Below are 19346 nucleotides of genomic sequence, written 5' to 3'. Positions count from 1 at the left end.
GATCTGGTCAAGAATCAATCAGTCAAAGTCTCCAGGTCACAGCACAACAGAAAGGTAATAACGATGTGGCCTCTGACGCAGAATGCAGCAGAGCTGCAGATTCACGATACCACAAGGGTACAACACAGGGGAATTCCAAGGACTGGCCGACAGAGCTGGAAACTATAAAGGACCCTTGACTGGACATGATCTGAACAGGAACCAGGACCAGGGCACCAGGAGTTCAGACTGGAACCAGGAATTACAGACAAGGACCAGGAACAGCTGATATGGACCAGGAACTACTGACAGGGACCAGGAACAGGTTTGCAGGAAGCTAACCAGGAACATACAGGTTCAATAATCTACTTCTATCATCAGCCCTGGATGCAGGGCAAACTGAGTAATAAAGGAAGCACTTGCCAATCAGGATAGCTGGAAGCCAGGCTCAAGGTAATGGCCTAGTTACTGGCAGGTGAGGCTGAACACAGGAAACAACTTCAATTATGCAGACTCACCACAGGCGGCCAACAACAGTACTCTAAACAAGTACATGAGAAATCCTGGCATGCAAACATAAAATACATAAGCAAAATGTAAACAGGAATAAGCCAGTGCCATGGCTCATAACAGTACCCTCCCCCCCCCCCTTTAGGAGGGGTCAAAGTACCCCAAAATCCAGGTTATCCAAAACAAGGGATCAGAAACAAAAACTAGACATGCTGGTACACCAGACAACATCAAGAAGACAGACACAAGCTGTGGCTACAGTTTGTAACAGTGCCCTACCCCCCATCCCTCTTGAGGGTGTCCACTGGACACAAGACAATAATTTTTATTTATTTATTTATTTATTTATTTTTTAAACAAACAAGGCATGGGTCAGCAATTATTTATTTTTCTTCTTTTTCCCTTGTGCTTGCTTGGAGACACCAGGAAAGGAAGAAATCTCTGGCTCAAAAAAGTTTTCAAAATATAGGTTGAACAGTCAGATGATTCTTCCCTTTCCTACTAGAATGCCCAGGCACCTAAGAAATCTCATCATTTTCAGAATCTGAGAACAGACCATAGATTGGTTCCATTCCCCTAGGTATTGAAACTTTAGGAGAATTCCTGTAGGGAGCAGACAGGAAAGCACAACCAGCAGCGGGTGGTATTCATGTGACCGGCGGTCTGCTGACCGACAGTCACATGACCTCCTCCACCATCCCGCCGGCTCAGTATCCCGATGGTCGGCATGCTGACCAACAGGGACTATTTCCACTCGTGGGTGTCCACGACACCCATAGAGTGGGAATAGAACCCGTGGCGAGCGCAGCGAGCCCGCAAGGGGCTTGCTGCACTCGCCCCTCCCCGCCGGGATCCCGGCGTCGGTATGCTGCCGGGATCCCGGCGTCGGTAAGCTGACCGGCGGTCAGGAGACCGCCGGTCAGCCATGCTACACCCCCAGCAGCAATGGCTATAGGCTCTGATTTTTGTGCTGACTGGCTGGAGTGCTTCACTGTGACAAATTCACTAAAGACCTTACTTGAGGCTGTGACTTTCCGAACCCCACCAGGGGAAGTGGCCTTTGGGACCCCCTTTGGGGCAGTGCCCTTCGGGAACCCCTCTGGGGCAGTGGCCTTCAGGAACCCCTCTGGTTCAGTGGCCTATGGGAACCCCTCTGGGGCAGTGACCCTTGCTTCTCTTCTTGGGGTCACCACCTCGGACCCCCTTGCTGAGACCGGTACCTCGGACTCTCTCACTGGGACCGGATCGTTGGACTTCCTCACTGGGACCGGAACATTGAACTTTCTCACAGAGGGCGGAGCACCGGACTTTCTCACAGAGGCCGGAACATCGGACTTTCTCACAGAGGCCGGAACATCGGACTTTCTCACAGAGGCCGAAACATTGGACTTTCTCACAGAGGCCGGAACATCGGACTTTCTCACAGAGGCCGGAACATTGGACTTTCTCACAGAGGCTGGAACATTGGACTTTCTCACAGAGGCCGAAACATAGGACTTTCTCATAGAGGCCGGACCATCAAACTCCCTCTCTGGGGCCGGACCATCGGACTCCCTCTCTGGGGCTGGACCATCGGACTCCCTCTCTGGACTCCCTCTCTGGGGCCAGACCATCGGACTCCCTCTCTGGGGCCAGACCATTGGATCTCCCTCTCTGGGATTAGGGCCCCTGAGACCCCTACTGGGACTAAGCCACTTGAGACCCCTCCAGGGGAAATGGCTTCTAGAACCCCTCCTGAGGCTGTGCCTTTCGAGACCGCACCTGGGGTTACTGCTTCAAAGATCCCTTCTGGGGTTGTGCTTCTCGAGTCCCTACCTGGGGTAACAGCTTCTGAGACACCTCCTGGGATTGACACCTGAGCCATTATATCTGATGCCCCTCTTTGATCCTGAACATCGGGCACCGCTCCTGGACCCTGAGCATCGGGCACCGCTCCTGGACCCTGAGCATCGGGCACCGCTCCTGGACCCTGAGCATCGGGCACCGCTCCTGGACCCTGAGCATCGGGCACCGCTCCTAGACCCTGAGCATTGGGCACCAATCCAAGACCTTGAGCATCGGGCACCACTCCTAGACCCTTAGCATCGGGCACCACTCCTAGACCCTGAGCATCGGGCACCACTCCAGGACCATAAGATTCCCCTACTGGGGTTTGCAACTCTGATTTAACAGGAAAGGCAAAAGATGAGAGAGACATTCTCCTTTGATTCCTGAATCTATAATGGGGCTCCCTAGCCTAAGGACCCCAATTATTGTACAGAGTGCTATTTTGTGTGGGTTTTCCTGTCTCTACTGCCACAGTAGAGACAGGAGTAGGTCTTGAATCCTGACTCAACTTGGCCAGAGGGACAATATAGGCATAAATTCAAGCTTCTTTGGTGGTGATGCTGATGCTCCTCCTCTGAGAGCCTGGGCCGCAGGAAATTTTTAAACCTTTTCTCACCGATCAAATCTGAGGATTCTCCCCTCACAATATTGTGAGCAAGAGTCTCTTTAGAAATAGATGAAGTCTCAATAAATTCAGGCAGAATAAGAAAAATTTTGGTCAGAAGGATTTGCAGTTGCTTTAAGGATTGCTGCAAAACATCCAGCCGCTCTGGATTCAAGGCAATGAAAACAGAGTTCAGAGCTGAGAGAGATGCCTGCAGGGCTTGCATAGTAGGCACAGGAGGATTTCAGGCTAGACAGACAAGACTGGACTAGACAAAGCTGGATTCTGAACTAGACAAGACAAGGCTGGACTGAATTCTGAACTAGACAAGACAAGGCTGACCTGGATTCTGAACTAGACAAGGCTGACCTGGATTCTGAACTAGACAAGGCTGGCCTGGATTCTGAACTAGACAAGGCTGGCCTGGATTCTGAACAAGACAAAGCTGGCCTGGATTCTGAACTAGACAAGGCTGGCCTGAATTCTGGACTGGACAAGGCTGGCCTGAATTCTGGACTGGACAAGGCTGGCCTGGATTCTGGACTGGACTGGACTAGATACTGACTGGCCTGGATTCTGGACTGGACTGGATACTGGCATGGACTGGATTCTGGACTGGACTGGATACTGGACTGGATTCTGGAATGGACTGGATTCTTCCAAAAAAAGAAAACTACTACATTTAGTTTTGTTTTTTGTTGTGTGCTAGGTTTGATGTCAGCAGCAACTCGTGCTCTACCCCTGACTCCGTTACCCCTCTTAGCAATCGGATGGTGCCTGCGGTGCTAAAGTTCTTGTGCCCGTGGCACCCTCATTTGAATGGACGAATTAGGTCCACCCAAACTCCAATGCCCCCCGGTCTTATACAGTGACAAGGCACCACCCGAGACTGCAAATGAGTAAGGGGGAACCTAACTAACCCTGCAACACCAATGCATGAGTGATAATGAGACCAACAATGGTTTTAGATGCTATAAGCAAATAAACAGTGAGAGCAACAATGCTCAGGGATGTTAAAGATATAAATATAAATATAGAACTGTTATCGTGGATACACCATGAAAACCTGAACACCGGCTGGCAAGATCTGGTCAAGAATCGATCAGTCAAAGTCTCCAGGTCACAGCACAACAGAAAGGTAATAACGATGCGGCCTCTGACGCAGAACGTGGCAGAGCTGCAGACTCACGATACCACAAGGGAACGACACAGGGGAGTTCCAAGGACTGGCCGACAAAGCTGGAATCCGAACAGGACTCTTGACTGGACACGACTTGAACAGGAACCAGGACCAGGGCACCAGGAGTTCAGACTGGAACCAGGAATTACAGACAAGGACCAGGAACAGCTGATATGGACCAGGAACAGCTGACAGGGACCAGGAACAGGTTTGCAGGAAGCTAACCAGGAACATACAGGTACAATATTCTACTTCTATCACCAGCACTGGATGCAGGGCAAACAGAGTAATAAAGGAAGCACGCACCAATCAGGATAGCTGGAAGCCAGACTCAAGGTAATGGCTTAATTACTGGCAGGTGAGGCTGAACACATAGGAAACAGACTGCAATTACACAGACTCACCACAGGTGGCCAACAACAGTACTCTAAAAAAGTACATGAAAAATCCTGGCATGCAAACATAAAATACATAAGCAAAATGCAAACAGGAATGAGCCACTGTCGTGTATCATAACAGCTGGGGAGCGGCAGTGCGCCCATGCATTCCTGACTGGGCGGGCTGTGGACACTAATTAAATCAAATCTACCTAATTAAATATTAAATGTTTAGGCTAATGGGTGGTCCAGTGCACCCCCGGACCACTCCCCAGTTTCTCCCAGTATGCTTATGGACTACCTATTCCCTGATACATGTGATCCCCCATGTTTTGCATACTGTACCCTTATAGAAAGCTGTTTATATGCCTGTTGTAAAACCTTTTTCTATAAACCAAAACTGTTTATGCACAATACATGTATCCGCACCTGTGTACACAAGTCTACATACACACATACATGTAAATGCGTTTCTAAATACACACCGATGTACAAAACTATACGGTATATATGTGTCCACACATGCATGCATATCCATCCCTGCACTCAGTGTATATGACCAGCCCTCTACATACATATATCTACATGTATACGTATATATACTGCTCAAAAAAATAAAGGGAACACTAAATTAACACATCCTAGATCTGAATGAATGAAATATTCTTATTAAATACTTTGTTCTTTACATAGTTGAATGTGCTGACAACAAAATCACACAAAAATTATCAATGGAAATCAAATTTATTAACCCATGGAGGTCTGGATTTGGAGTCACCCTCAAAATTAAAGTGGAAAGACACACTACAGGCTGATCCAACTTTGATGTAATGTCCTTAAAACAAGTCAAAATGAGGCTCAGTAGTGTGTGTGGCCTCCACGTGCCTGTATCACCTCCCTACAACACACACAAGTGGCTCAGGTAGTGCAGCTCATCCAGGATGGCACATCAATGCGAGCTGTGGCAAGAATGTTTGCTGTGTCTGTCAGCGTAGTGTCCAGAGCATGGAGGCGCTACCAGGAGACAGGCCAGTACATCAGGAGATGTGGAGGAGGCCGTAGGAGGGCACCAACCAGCAGGACCGCTACCTCCGCCTTTGTGCAAGGAGGAACAGGAGGAGCACTGCCAGAGCCCTGCAAAATGACCTCCAGCAAGCTACAAATGTGCATGTGTCTACTCAAACGATCAGAAACAGACTCCATGAGGGTGGTATGAGGGCCCGACGCCCACAGATGAAAGCAGGTTCTCACTGAGCACATGTGACAGACGTGACAGAGTCTGGAGACGCCAAGGAGAACGTTCTGCTATGTGTGTTGTAGGGAGGTGATACAGGCACGAGGAGGTCACAGACACTACTGAGCCTCATTTTGACTTGTTTTAAGGACATTACATCAAAGTTGGATCAGCCTGTAGTGTGTTTTTCCACTTTAATTTTGAGGGTGACTCCAAATCCTGACCTCCATAGGTTAATAAATTTGATTTCCATTGATAATTTTTGTGTGATTTTGTTGTCAGCACATTCAACTATGTAAAGAACAAAGTATTTAATAAGAATATTTCATTCATTCAGATCTAGGATGTGTTATTTTAGTGTTCCATTTATTTTTTTGAGCAGTGTATATCCCTCTATATGCACATATACATGCATACACATTGAGGGCTGGCAGAGGGTGTGGGGTTGGCCATTGCGGGGGGAGAGCTATGGTTTGGTGCCTGTTGTGGGTGAGGAATAGGGAAATGCTGGTGGTAGGAAGTGAGGATTTGAGGGGGAGGGGTTGGGGGTGAGGACCTGCTGGGATGAGTAGTAGGGGCCTAATGGGGAAAGGGAATCTGATTCTGAAGAGGGGAAAGTCTGCAGGGGTAGAGGGTAAGCATGCGTGGGGCGTTGCGGCCCACGTGGGGAACTGGTATGGCAACTGCAAAGTGACGTGAGAGGCCTGCGTGAGGCCGGTGTTCAGGAGCATGGGCTATCTGACCTGGCCAGGCTCTGCTAGCTGCATAGAGGGGAGAGGAGCTCTCTGCCTTCCTGTAGCCCAGGGACACATAATGCAGATGGCATGGGGGCTGGTGGGGCCGGACCACGGCATACCCACTGCTTGGGAACTGCTAGCTGAGGGGAGGGACTTTGGCTGTTGCAGAGAGAGGGCTGGCTGCAGGCAGTACAGGCGGATATAGCCCAGATCACAGTAGGCCATGGCAACCTTGCTCTACCATTATTAAGGAGGCGGGCGCAGTTGGAAGTGCTGCGCTTGCTGCCCCCTGCACGCAAATTGTAAGTGCCGGAGGGGGAGGTAGCGAAGGAGAGGTTGGTGGTCAGTATTTACCCGCTCTAGGACTGATGTCCCGGAAGCCAGCGGGCTGTGTGTGGGCGTGGAGGAAGGGTCAACTCCGGCGTGGACAATAGGTCCGGGCATTGCTGACCCCCTGAGATGGTGAGCGTCGGGGATGGTGATGGGGACTGCAGCTGGCCTGCATGGATAAAGGGGAGGGGCGCATAACGTATCCGGGGTTTAATGTGGGCAGCTATTAGGTGATGGCTGAGGGGGGTGAAGATGTCCCGGAGTCCGAGGACTAGACTCCAACCTGCTGATCACTGGTGTCTGCTCCTTCCTGGTGGCCACATGTGTTCCCCAGTGCCTCTCTTGCCTGTCCTCTGCTGGCTCTGTCTCTGGCGGCGTGGGTGTGATGGCCTCCTCTCAGCTGGTGTGCACGCTGCCACGGCGACTGGAAGCCTTAGGATGCCCCTTCCGACGCGGCCTGCGGGTTGCTTCCTGGTACTGCTGTGGAGCTTCTCTGGTGCGCTTCGGCCTGACCATCACGATGGAGGGGGGTAGGTTTTCTATTAACTCATGTGCTGAGGACCTATCAGCTAGGTCAGATGCTGCTAGCTGCAAATCTCTGCTCACAATGCTGCCTTGTTTGCACCTTCCCCCTTAAATATGTCTCTCTGCATGGGGAGGGGCAGCCCCTCCCTAGGTTCTCCTATTCCCTTGGTCTACGCTTCTCCTTTGTCTGCCACTGATAGCTCCTTCCCCCACCCACCCCGCCCCCACCCTTCTGCTTCTTCCTTAATTCTGCTATGCTACCTGGAGCCCATCCTTACTGTTTATCCGCCATCGCGGCTATTCGCAGCTCAGTTTAATTTTTTATGCGTTTTAAAATTCAGCTCTCAGTCACTGTCCAGGAATGCCCTGCACATTTACAATACAGTTCTGATATTGTGCATACACACATACACCCAGTGCATACACATGGGGGGTCATTCCGACCCGATCGCTCGCTGCAGTTTGTCGCAGTGCGCTGGCGCATGGCAGCTTACGTTACCTAGCGATCGCCTCTGAGACAGAGGCAGTCGCTAGGTGGGAGGCAGCTGAACAGCGGCGTTAAGCCGCTGTTTAGGGGGAGTGGTCCGGCCAATGCAGGTGTGGCCAGACCGTTGGGGGGGGCGGGCCACGGCGTCCGAGTGACGTCTCATGCAGCCGCTGTGGCCAGCGGGAGCAACGAGCAACTCCCTGCCAGCCGCAGGGGCTGCGCTGGCCGGGAGTTACTTCTAAAATACAAAGGCATCGCCTCTGTGCGATGCTTTTGTATTTGTGCGGGGGGGGGGGGGGCGGCACTGACATGCGGGGCGGACTAGCCCTGTGCTGGGCATCCCCCCGCATGTCTGAGTTAACGATCATAGCTGTGCTAAATTTATCACAGGTACGATCAACTCGGAATGACCCCCATGATTGGGTATGTTATGCTGGCGGTCGGGATGTCGGCTGTAAGAAGACAGACTGTGGCATCCGATGGTGAAAATCTTGACAGGGGCCGGATAGGTATACTTACCTTCCCCAAATGCCCCCCTAACCAAGGGACGTGCAGTGAGGTTAATGGCTCAGGAGGCACTATCTAGTACCAGAGCCAAATTTACACACAATATATGAGCCCAAGGTTTCATGTGGGCATTATACAAAGATACGGCAATAATTACTGTTGGAAATTTGGTGAGTTTTGATCAGAGATGTTCAGAAAAGATAGGCAAGGGAGAATTCGTATTATAAAAATAATTAGAATAATACAAAAAAGATATCTCTAATATATTCTTTGTATTTTTCATATACTTTATGTAGTCAAAACTCTGCCTTATACATTAGTATGACAGGAAAGGCTCTGCCTCACCTGCTTCACCCCACCGCACGTCACTGCCCTAATCCTAACCCACCATTTCCGCAGCCTAAACCGAACCTTTTCCCCCCTGAATCCAAACTCTAACCCTCCCCTGGGGCACCTAACCCCCCCTTTCCCATAACCTAACCCTAAACATCCCACCACAGTCTAAACCTAACACACACACACACCCCCAGGGCTGTTTCTAGCCAATTTGGCTCCCAGTGCGAGATTTCAAAATGTGCGCAACCCCCCTCCCCCCCGCCCCCCATAGATATAAAAAAACAGCATGTGCGCGCCCCCGACAAGGGTGTGTGGCCTCATTATATGGGCGTGGTCTCATTAAAATGGGCGTGGCCTCGTCTGATCTCATCATCACGACCACCACAGGAAAAAAAAAGTCCCTATTTTACACAGTATTGCAGGCAAGAGACCCCATTTTACACATTACAGCAGGAAAGTGTCCCCATTTTACACATTGCGGCAGGCATGTGTCCCCATTTTACACATTATGCAGGCAAGAGTCCCCATTTTACACATTACAGCAGGCACGTGTCCCCATTTTACACATTGCGGCAGGCACGTGTCCCCATTTTACACATTACGCAGTCAAGAATCCCCATTTTACACATTACGGCAGGCAAGTGTCCCCATTTTACACATTACGGCAGGCAAGAGTCCCCATTTTACACATTACGCAGGCAAGTGTCCCCATTTTACACATTACGCAGGCAAGTGTCCCCAATTTACACAGTACGGCAGGCAAGTGTCCCCAATTTACAAAGTACGGCAGGCAAGTGTCCCCATTTTACACAGTACGGCAGGCAAGTGCCCCCAATTTACACATTACGCAGGCAAGAGTCCCCAATTTACACAGTATGGCAGGCAAGTATCCCCAATTTACACAGTACGCAGGCAAGTGTCCCCATTTTACACAGTACGGCAGGCAAGTGTCCCCATTTTACACAGTACGGCAGGCTAGTGTCCCCAATTTACACATTACTCAGGCAAGTGTCCCCATTTTACACAGTACGGCAGGCAAGTGTCCCCAATTTACCCAGTATGGCAGGCAAGTGTCCCCATTTTACACAGTACGGCAGGCAAGTGTCCCCAATTTACACAGTATGGCAGGCAAGTGTCCCCATTTTACACAGTACGGCAGGCAAGTGTCCCCAATTTACACAGTACGGAAGGCAAGTGTCAAGTGGGGAGGAAGGAAGGGAGAGGGAGGAAGGGGGAGAGAGAGAGACAACTGACAATGCTAAATTCCTTTGTCGTATAAACAACCCTTTATGAAGTCTAAGAACACTGTACGCTGCTTACTTAAGAAGTACCGTAAGGGTACGCTATTTGCGTAACGATCGCTCAGCCGTAGGCGAGACGCTCAAGCGTCACGTTCGCTCACGGCCCAGTGATCACAGGACAACACGTTATTGGTTAAGACTAGAGTAATGATTCGCTATGGCGTAGCGGCCGCTCGAGACCACGAGGAGGTCACCAGCGGCGCAGACGCTCACAACGCTATACCTTTATGTCTAAACCTTATACCAATGAAATGCACAGAATACCTTAATGTGAGTACAGGGTGTAAGTGCAACCTTGTGTAACCTGACTAACTACAAAGCTGCTTGAGCGTCACCGACGCTCAAGTGAACACTTAACACTATAGAAAATACACAGATACTGGTTTAGGGTCCAAAGCCTATTAACTGTATTATATCTAATATACTTGTAAAAGGGGATAACAGTACAAATGATACACTACAATATAACAGAGACTTCCTAACCAAAATACAATACTATCTAATACAATACAATACTAGTCTAGGGGAGATGTGAGAGAAAAAAAAGAAAGGAGAGAGAGAGAGAGAGAGAGAAATGGAGAGAGATGAGAGAAATTGGCTCACAGTAAGACAATGATTACGGAGAGAAACTTACGCACAAAGGGTATGATCGCATGCGCCTCGATATCCAGCTCCCGGTTATCAGCAGAAAACCGTTGATGAGAGAGTGAAGTTGGATATGGTCGGCCTGCCTATTTATGCCCCTCACACAATGCAATCTCATAGTCCCTACAATCCCATTGTCCATTGGACGTCGGAATTCGGCCCTGTATCATAACAAAAGGTCATAGGTTGATTCATACAGGTGGGCTGTGACGATTTCAAACAGCTCAGGTGGGTGGGAAACTAGGTTTCCCGCCGCATACCTGAGTATGAGTAAATAATAGAAATGGACATAAACTTCTTATGTCCATAACTATTCGCACGAGCGATTAATACGCTCCAAACCAACACCGGAATATTGCTAATTAAATACTCTTCCGATGGGTACCAAACACTGCTGCATGACTCTTGTTAGACCCTTCCCACAATACAAAGAGAGATTCCTCAGCTCAGGGACATTCTATATTAACTAAACTTTCAGAAACTATCAAAGGGACCATGATCTACAAACTACATTAATTGTGAAAATATGTAACGATTGGGTCGCACGCTACGACTACATACTCTTTACCGTAAATACGCATACCGATGCGAGCGGGTGCACGCATCAGCGGGTATGCGCTATCACGGGAAAGCGCACGCATGCGCAGCACGGACCAGCATGAGGTGCAAATATGGCAGCGTGTATAGGGATATTTTTCTGACTTTGACAGTCCACCCTTTGGCAGTCAGTAATAACTGCCACCTTCTAAAATATTTCAAAAGGAGAAAAATATATGTCAGTGGTTAATTCATTTCCATGGTTGGGTGAGGGAGGAGAGAGGAGTAGGTGTGAAGAGGGTATGACCTAGTGAGAAAGCAGAAGCATGTGTGTATGAGTCCATGTTTGGAGGGTCATGTATCATCGTGCCGTACGTGTGGTAAATCAAGCTTCGAGGTATTGCGAAGTATACATTTGAATTCCTTCTTATCCTGTGGTACAGGTCTGTGGATGGGCTGTCAAACTTTACCGAGCTCTTTTCGGATTTTGAACAAAATGGGGAGCACATTTTAGTTGATGATACATGAATGGGGGAGGTATGTGGTTGCTGATATCTGTGCCTGTATTCCCTATCGTCTATGTGTGTCATTACCTGAGGGTTGTAGGGATGAAGATAAAGAACACTTATGGAAAATGCAATGATATTCTATGTCAGGGAAATGTACATCTGTCGTTGAAGTTGTGTTCGGTATCTGTTGAGAGTCGTCTTCTTTGCGCTGTATTGCTCCTTGGGCATGAGCAAATAGCTTTGTCAGTGCCATCAGATTTACAAAAAATGTTGGGCTAGCGTGAGTTTAAAAATACTAGGGAAACTGGGGATCCATGGCAAAGTTCATCAAGTGTCCATATCATAGGTTGTCAAAACTTCATCTTTGGTGCTTGTCTGTTGTCTGTATAGCGTCTCGTCAACTTCCTCGTCCAAGGGGGTCTTTGTATCTTGGAGAAAAGCAGAAAAACAGGTGAAAGAAACGGACCGTATAATCGCATTTTCATCACATCCTGGTTTCTATTATTGGGTCATAAATCAAATCCAGGTTAATTACAGTTTCCTCACTCCTCAAACTCATCACTCTTGTACTTTGTTTGCACCTCATTAAAGCCTGCCCGCATCTAAATATCAATCCAATAAATATAACAACACCTAAGATACATAGTAGAAACTTTCCAACATCCATTATGACTCCTTGAGCCCAGTCTCCTAAACCGGAGAACCAATTTCGCGGGTTCAACCATGACACCCAACCAGTCAGCTCATTACCTACAGCAGCAAGGGTGAGATTGTGTTTTCGACGAAATTCCCACTTCAATTGGAGAATATCGTCCATCTTTTGGTCTATGACCTCTACCGGATCCTCGGTGCTGTTTGTGATATACGTGCAACACTTTATGCCGTACTGTGTTGCCAATGTAACACAATATCCGCCTGTTACTGCTGTAAGATAATTAAGAACCATCCTATGCTGAACTAGTTCTGTTTTATAAGCTTGAAGTTCTCTTCCAGTGTATCTAAACGTGTCATCATACATTTCAGTGATATTATCTAACAAATTGGCGAGTGCGGAAATGTATTTATAGTTCATCACTCCTCGAGCGGTGCGAGTGAAATCTAACGCTACCAGAACCTGAATCCCGGTGGATTCATGGATAAGATCAGAGGCCGGATGCTCTAACCTTTCTGACAGTTGTCTTTTAACTCGGTGCTCGTAATGAGTGTGAGTATAAGGAGCTTGGGCACCACGGTGTATGTCCTTCATTTTGTCATGTGTAACAGTCATCACTTCAGGCAATACTTTTCCAATATAACACAATCCTTCAGAGTTTGGGGCAAGCCACTTGTACGCCTTTCTCCCGCATATGAAATATGCATCATCGGGGAGAACATATGGGACGGTGAAGGACATTACCATGTTACAAACCTTCCAGGTGAAATCTCCTGACCCTAATTCTTCCATCTGCTTAATGCACGTATCAGTTTGTACGATATGTGCACAGTATCCTGGTGATACCTCTCCAACTCTAGTAATCCTATTTCCTAAGGTATATCGATACCGGAAAGATTTTCCTCTACTGGCTATGTGGCGTACAAGCTCTGTATCTGTAGGCATTCTATCTGCTCTGTGTGAAAAGGTCATGGTTAAATTGCTCCACGACACTTCCCAATTTCCCGGTTTTCTGGGATTGGAGATGTTGAAACATAAGAGGGACCTATCCACATGGTATTGGTGGAGCTTCAAACTAGGAGGGCTGGAGATATTAAACCTCCGGTCCACCGGTCTCCCACCACTTAGCTCAAGTACCTCCCCTAACGTTAAAGGAAATGGTACTAGCCCTGATTTGCTATGACCCTGAGGTACTTGAGAGCATACCCAACAATCTGTTTGGTTTAATACGTTACCCACTAAGGAGTGATAGTCACTCAATGGATGCCGGTCTATATGGATATTAAAACTGGATTGGCATTTCTTTATGCATCCATCTTCAACCAGATTATCACAGAGCCTACAGATACAGTTTTCTTCAGCTAACAATCCGTCACAATTTCTTCTATGATCAATGCTATCGGATCGTTTTCTGATACTCGCCTTTGCTTGTTGGTTTGGTTGATCTTGGAAAACTACGCCTCCATCATCATAATCGGAACCCATTCCAGAACCTCTCTCGACCTCTATAGTACTCTCGCCGGAACAGACTGCTCTGGTCAACATCATGGTCAACATCATAATCCGGATCACAGTCTCTTGGGGCAAGTCCATCTTTGAGGAGGAAATAGAGAAGAATGAGAAGGGGGAAAAAGAAATTTCAAGGAAGAGGGGATGGGAAGTGGAGAAAAACAATAAAAGGGAGAGGGGAGTCGACAACTGCTTTCGGTCTTCAAGGCTCAGGTGCCGCCTCAGTCCTCCTGGAACAGACACTCCAGTGATACAACCTCTACCGTCTGTTCCTTATCACGGGACTTCTCTGGATCAGCAACCTTTTTGCAGTGGGATGAATGGACCCAAGTCTCTCTCTCAGCAACCTTCAATGCTGTGGTGCTAGTCAATAAGACCTGGTATGGTCCTTCCCATCTATCAATAAGACAACCTGAGCGTAGAAAATTTCGTATCATTACATAATCCCCAGGTTCAATGTCATGACAATTACTATCTGGTAAATCAGGAATCACCAACTTCAGATTATCATTTTGATTCCTCAACTGCTTACTCATGTTAATCAAGTACTTTACAGTTACTTCATTGTTACATTTCAAATCATCCTGAGGGTTAATCATGACATGCGGTTGTCGACCAAACAAGATTTCAAAAGGAGACAGATTAAGAGGGGACCTGGGAGTGGTTCTGATGCTATACAAAACAATGGGTAAAGCTTCTGGCCACGTCAGTCCTGTCTCTGCCATTACTTTACTCAATTTATTTTTAATAGTGCTGTTCACTCTTTCGACCTTCGCACTCGCCTGTGGACGGTACGGAGTGTGCAGCTTGCTATCAATGCCCATTAATTTACACATTCCTTGAAAGACATCACCTGTAAAATGGGTACCCCTATCACTTTCAATGATTCTAGGGATACCATATCTACATACAAATTCCTGCACAATTTTCTTAGCTGTAAACATAGCGGTATTTGTAGCTGTTGGAAAAGCTTCGACCCAATTCGAGAAAACATCTATACAGACAAGTACATATTTCAAATTTCGACATGGGGGTAATTGAATGAAGTCAATTTGTATTACCTGGAAAGGTCCGCCGGTAGGTGGGATATGGGATGGTTCTGTAGGTATTGCTTTTCCAATATTCTTTCTCAGACAGGTAAGGCATGACATTGCTCTTTTACTCGCATGAGAGGAGAATCCTGGGGCGCACCAGTATGCTCTTACCAATTTGCACATCCCCTCCTTGCCTAGATGAGTCAGCCCATGAGCTGCTTCAGCCAGACATGGAAGGTATGCCCTGGGGGCCACTGGTTTACCATGTCCATCCGTCCAGAGCCCTGAGGACTCCTGGCCATATCCCTTTGCCTTCCAGACTGCTCTTTCCTGTGTGGAACACAAATTCTGCATCTCACACAACTTTTGTGTGTTGATGGTATTAAATACCATCAGTTGTGTGGTGTCTGTCTGTATGGGGGTAGCAGCTGCAAGCTTTGCGGCTTCGTCTGCTCGGCTGTTACCAAGGGATACTGGGTCTTGGCTATATGTATGTGCTTTACATTTGATAACAGCCACTCTGTCGGGTTCCTGTATCGCTGTTAGAAGCCTTTTTATATATGCTGCATGCGCTATCGGTGTACCAGCTGCCGTCATGAAATTTCTGAGGCGCCATAGGGCTCCGAAATCATGTACTACCCCGAAGGCGTATCTAGAGTCGGTGTAGATATTGGCTGACTTACCCTTAGCCAATTCACATGCTCTGGTTAGGGCGACCAGTTCAGCAACCTGGGCTGAGTGAGGTGGGCCTAGCGGTTCCGCTTCTATGGTGTCTTGGTCATCTACGACTGCGTATCCAGTACACAAGTCTCCCGAGTCTGACTGTCTATGACAACTACCGTCAGTGTAGAACGTGAGTTCTGCATCTTCCAGTGGATTGTCACTGATGTCAGGCCTTGCGGTAAAATTTTGGGTCAAATATTCCATACAATCATGTGTATCTTCCTTTGCATTAAATCCTCCTTCCCCATCACTCTCACCTTCCACCCTTTGTGTCTGACCAGGCACACCTGGTAGAAATGTTGCAGGATTTAATGCGCTGCATCTCCTTATGGTGATGTTTACTGGGGCCATTAATGCCAATTCCCATCTTGTAAACCTTGCTGATGAGACGTGTCTGGTTTGGGCAGAATTCAATAAGGCAGATACCGCATGTGGTGTATGGATTGTGAGGTTGTGGCCTAGCACGACATCTTCGCTTTTTGTCACTAGCAATGCTATCGCCGCAACGCTACGCAAGCATGTGGGGAGGGATCGCGCTACCGTGTCTAGCTGGGCGCTGTAGTATGCGACTGGCCTGCTGGCGTCACCGTGTTTTTGGGTTAGTACACCTGCTGCGCACCCAGCACTTTCTGTTCCGTATAGTTCAAAGGGTTTCCCATAGTCTGGCATACCTAGTGCTGGTGCCTGCGTTAGGCACTGTTTGAGTCTCTCAAATGCTGTTTCAGATTCGTCTGTATGCGAAATCCGATCAGGTTTGTTTGAAGAGACCATTTCCTGCAAAGGTAGCGCCAATATGGAAAACCCTGGGATCCAATTACGGCAATACCCACACATTCCTAAAAACGTCCTGATCTGTTGCTGGGTTTGTGGCAGTGTCATGTCTCTAATGGCTTGGATTCTATCAGCGGTCAGGTGTCTCAGTCCTTGTGTTAGACAGTGTCCCAAATATTTTACCTTAGTCTGGCATAATTGTAACTTGTCTTTGGAAACCTTGTGACCTGTGTCTGAAAGATGAAACAGGAGCTGTTTCGTATCCTTCAGAGATGCTTCCAGTGAATCTGAACACAGTAATAAATCGTCCACGTACTGTATCAATACTGATCCACTCTCCGGTTGGAAAGACTGTAAACAATCATGCAAAGCCTGAGAAAATATACTTGGACTATCTATGAAACCTTGGGGTAACCGAGTCCACGTGTATTGGACTCCTCTGTATGTGAATGCAAACAAATATTGGCTGTCAGGGTGCAGAGGTACCGAAAAGAAAGCGGAGCAGAGGTCAATAACAGTGAAAAATTTGGCAGTGGGAGGAATTTGCATTAGGATGACAGCTGGATTTGGCACTACGGGGAACTGACTTTCAACTATTTTGTTAATCCCCCTTAGATCCTGCACTAGCCTGTAACCCCTCCCCCCACTCTTTTTAACAGGGAAGATGGGACTATTTGCTGTGCTGGACGTTCTTACTAGAATGCCCTGTTGTAGCAAGCGTTCTATTACTGGGAAAACTCCTAACTCCACCTCTGGCTTCAGAGGATACTGTGGGATTTTTGGAGCTATCCTACCATCTTTTACTTGTACAACTACTGGAGCTACATTTGCCATTAATCCAGTGTCCTGTCCATCTTTTGTCCAAAGTGACTCTGGTATCTGAGATGTCATCTCTTCTACTTGGGATGGATTCCTATTTGTCATAATGGAATGTGACATTAATTTTGATGGGGAGTCTAACATGTCTCGTACCTCCTGAGCGTGATTCTCAGGAATGTCCAAGAATACACCTTCAGGAGTACAATAAATGACGCAACCCATTTTACATAGTAAGTCTCTACCCAGGAGATTAGTTGGTGCCGATGCAGCCAGCAAAAAGGAATGCTTGGTATGCAAAGGCCCTATTGTAATCTCGGCTGGTTTGCTAACAGGGTAGTGCTGGACTACTCCTGTTACTCCCATGGCTGGAATTGTCCTACCAGTGGTTCTCATGCCCACTGTCGAATTTATCACTGACTTGGCCGCCCCTGTGTCTACAAGAAAGTTTAAAGTTTTACCAGCTACATTGATTGCAATCTCTGGTTCACTTCCAAGACTGGCAATCAACTTAACTGGCTGCAGATTACAGGTATGGCCACACCCCTATTGGGTATGCCGACCTCCCTGAATCCCGCTGGCAGCGACTACTTGTGAGGGGGTTAGCTGGGAACTACCAGAGGCATGCCAATCTCTGTTCGGGGGATATCTTTTTGTTTCCCCTGTATGTGGCTCGAAACTCCGCCTCCGTGGACCCTGCTCCCAATGTCGTGTGTCGTGTCGTTGTCTAGGGGGTTGAAAAGATCTTTGTACACTCTTTGTTCTACATTCTCGTGCATAGTGTCCCGGTCTGTTACAAGAAAAACATGTTATTACACTTGCCTTACCCACAGGATTCGGTGGTACATACGCAGGCTGCCTTGTGGTCAGCGCCTGTATACTTACTGACATTAACTTATCACTTTGCGACTCCCTGTGTCTAGTGATGTTTCTGTCGTGATCAATAGCAGCCTCTCTCAAAGTGGACACCGACAGACCTCGCCAACATGGTTGTGTGGTCTGTACCCTAGTCTTTAATGTTTCCTTTAAACCATCCATCAGTACAGATACTGCTACGTCTTGATGGTTTGGGTTGGTCTTAATGTCTTCTATTCCAGTGTACTTTGCCATTTCTAATAGTGCCCGGTGAAAATATTCTGATGCCGTCTCGGACTCTTTTTGTCTAATGGAGAATATCTTGTTCCATTTAACAACGGCTGGGAAATACTCCTTTAGCTGTAAATTTATCCTTTTTACATTATCCTTGTTGTACACGTCTGTAAGCGGTACATCTTTATCCAATGCACAGTCAGCTAAAAATTGAGTTGCGTCGACATTGGAAGGTAAACAAGCTCTTAGCAGTATCTGCCAATCCTTGTTGTTGGGTTCTACAGTGTTGCCTAGATCCCTGATGTATTTTTGGCTAGCAACTAAGTCCTTCCTGGGGTCAGGAAATTCGGACACTATTGTTCTTAATTCCATTCGGGAAAATGGAGTGTACATGGCAATGTTCCTTATGGGAGTGGCTCCAGACACATCTGTTTTTCCATTGGGAACTGCTATTACCCTTACAGGAGCAAGTCTAACAACCTCATTCTGTGTAGATTCTACAACTTGTGGTGAAATTGTTTCAGTGTAGTGCATGGTGCCGTACTTACCCGTTGACACGACCTCACCTATCCCTCCGCTAGGGGCTTTCGCTAATCTCGTGGGTGTTGTTGTGCCTACTGTGGTCTCTGCTATGGTGGCCGCGAGAGAGAGAGCTGAAATTGTTGTTGAATCGTCTTCTTGATCACACTCCTGAGGAAGGTTCAAAACAGGGTACATCTTGCACGGGTTAATAATTGCATGAGTTACTTGGTTAACATCATTAACATTTACAGGGTTACTAAGAGTTTGTGTTTTACAACCCAGTGCGTTTCTCTCCGCAACCAACTTCTCTCCTGCAATGTATGGTGGAGGAGGGGCTGTGGCTATCAGCTTCCTGACTGCCCCAGATCCTGCCGCCAGAGCCAAACCTCTCTGTATCTCACCTTCCTGGTGCCATAACTGTAAATAATCATGATGCTGAATTCGTCTCTTTGTTGATTTTAGGAGACATATCCTCCTCCTTAAATTTTGTAACACTTCTGGACTGAAGCTACCTATTCTTGGGAATTTGTCCCTGTCTTGTACAGTCATTCTCTCCCATTCATCACATAAAGATTCTGTGTGACTTCCGTATTTTTCACACATGA

Source organism: Pseudophryne corroboree, chromosome 4, assembly GCF_028390025.1.
Source record: "Pseudophryne corroboree isolate aPseCor3 chromosome 4, aPseCor3.hap2, whole genome shotgun sequence".
Taxonomy (NCBI): Eukaryota; Metazoa; Chordata; class Amphibia; order Anura; family Myobatrachidae; genus Pseudophryne; species Pseudophryne corroboree.
The sequence above is the reverse complement of the archived record's forward strand: the minus strand, read 5'-3'. Positions refer to the sequence as shown.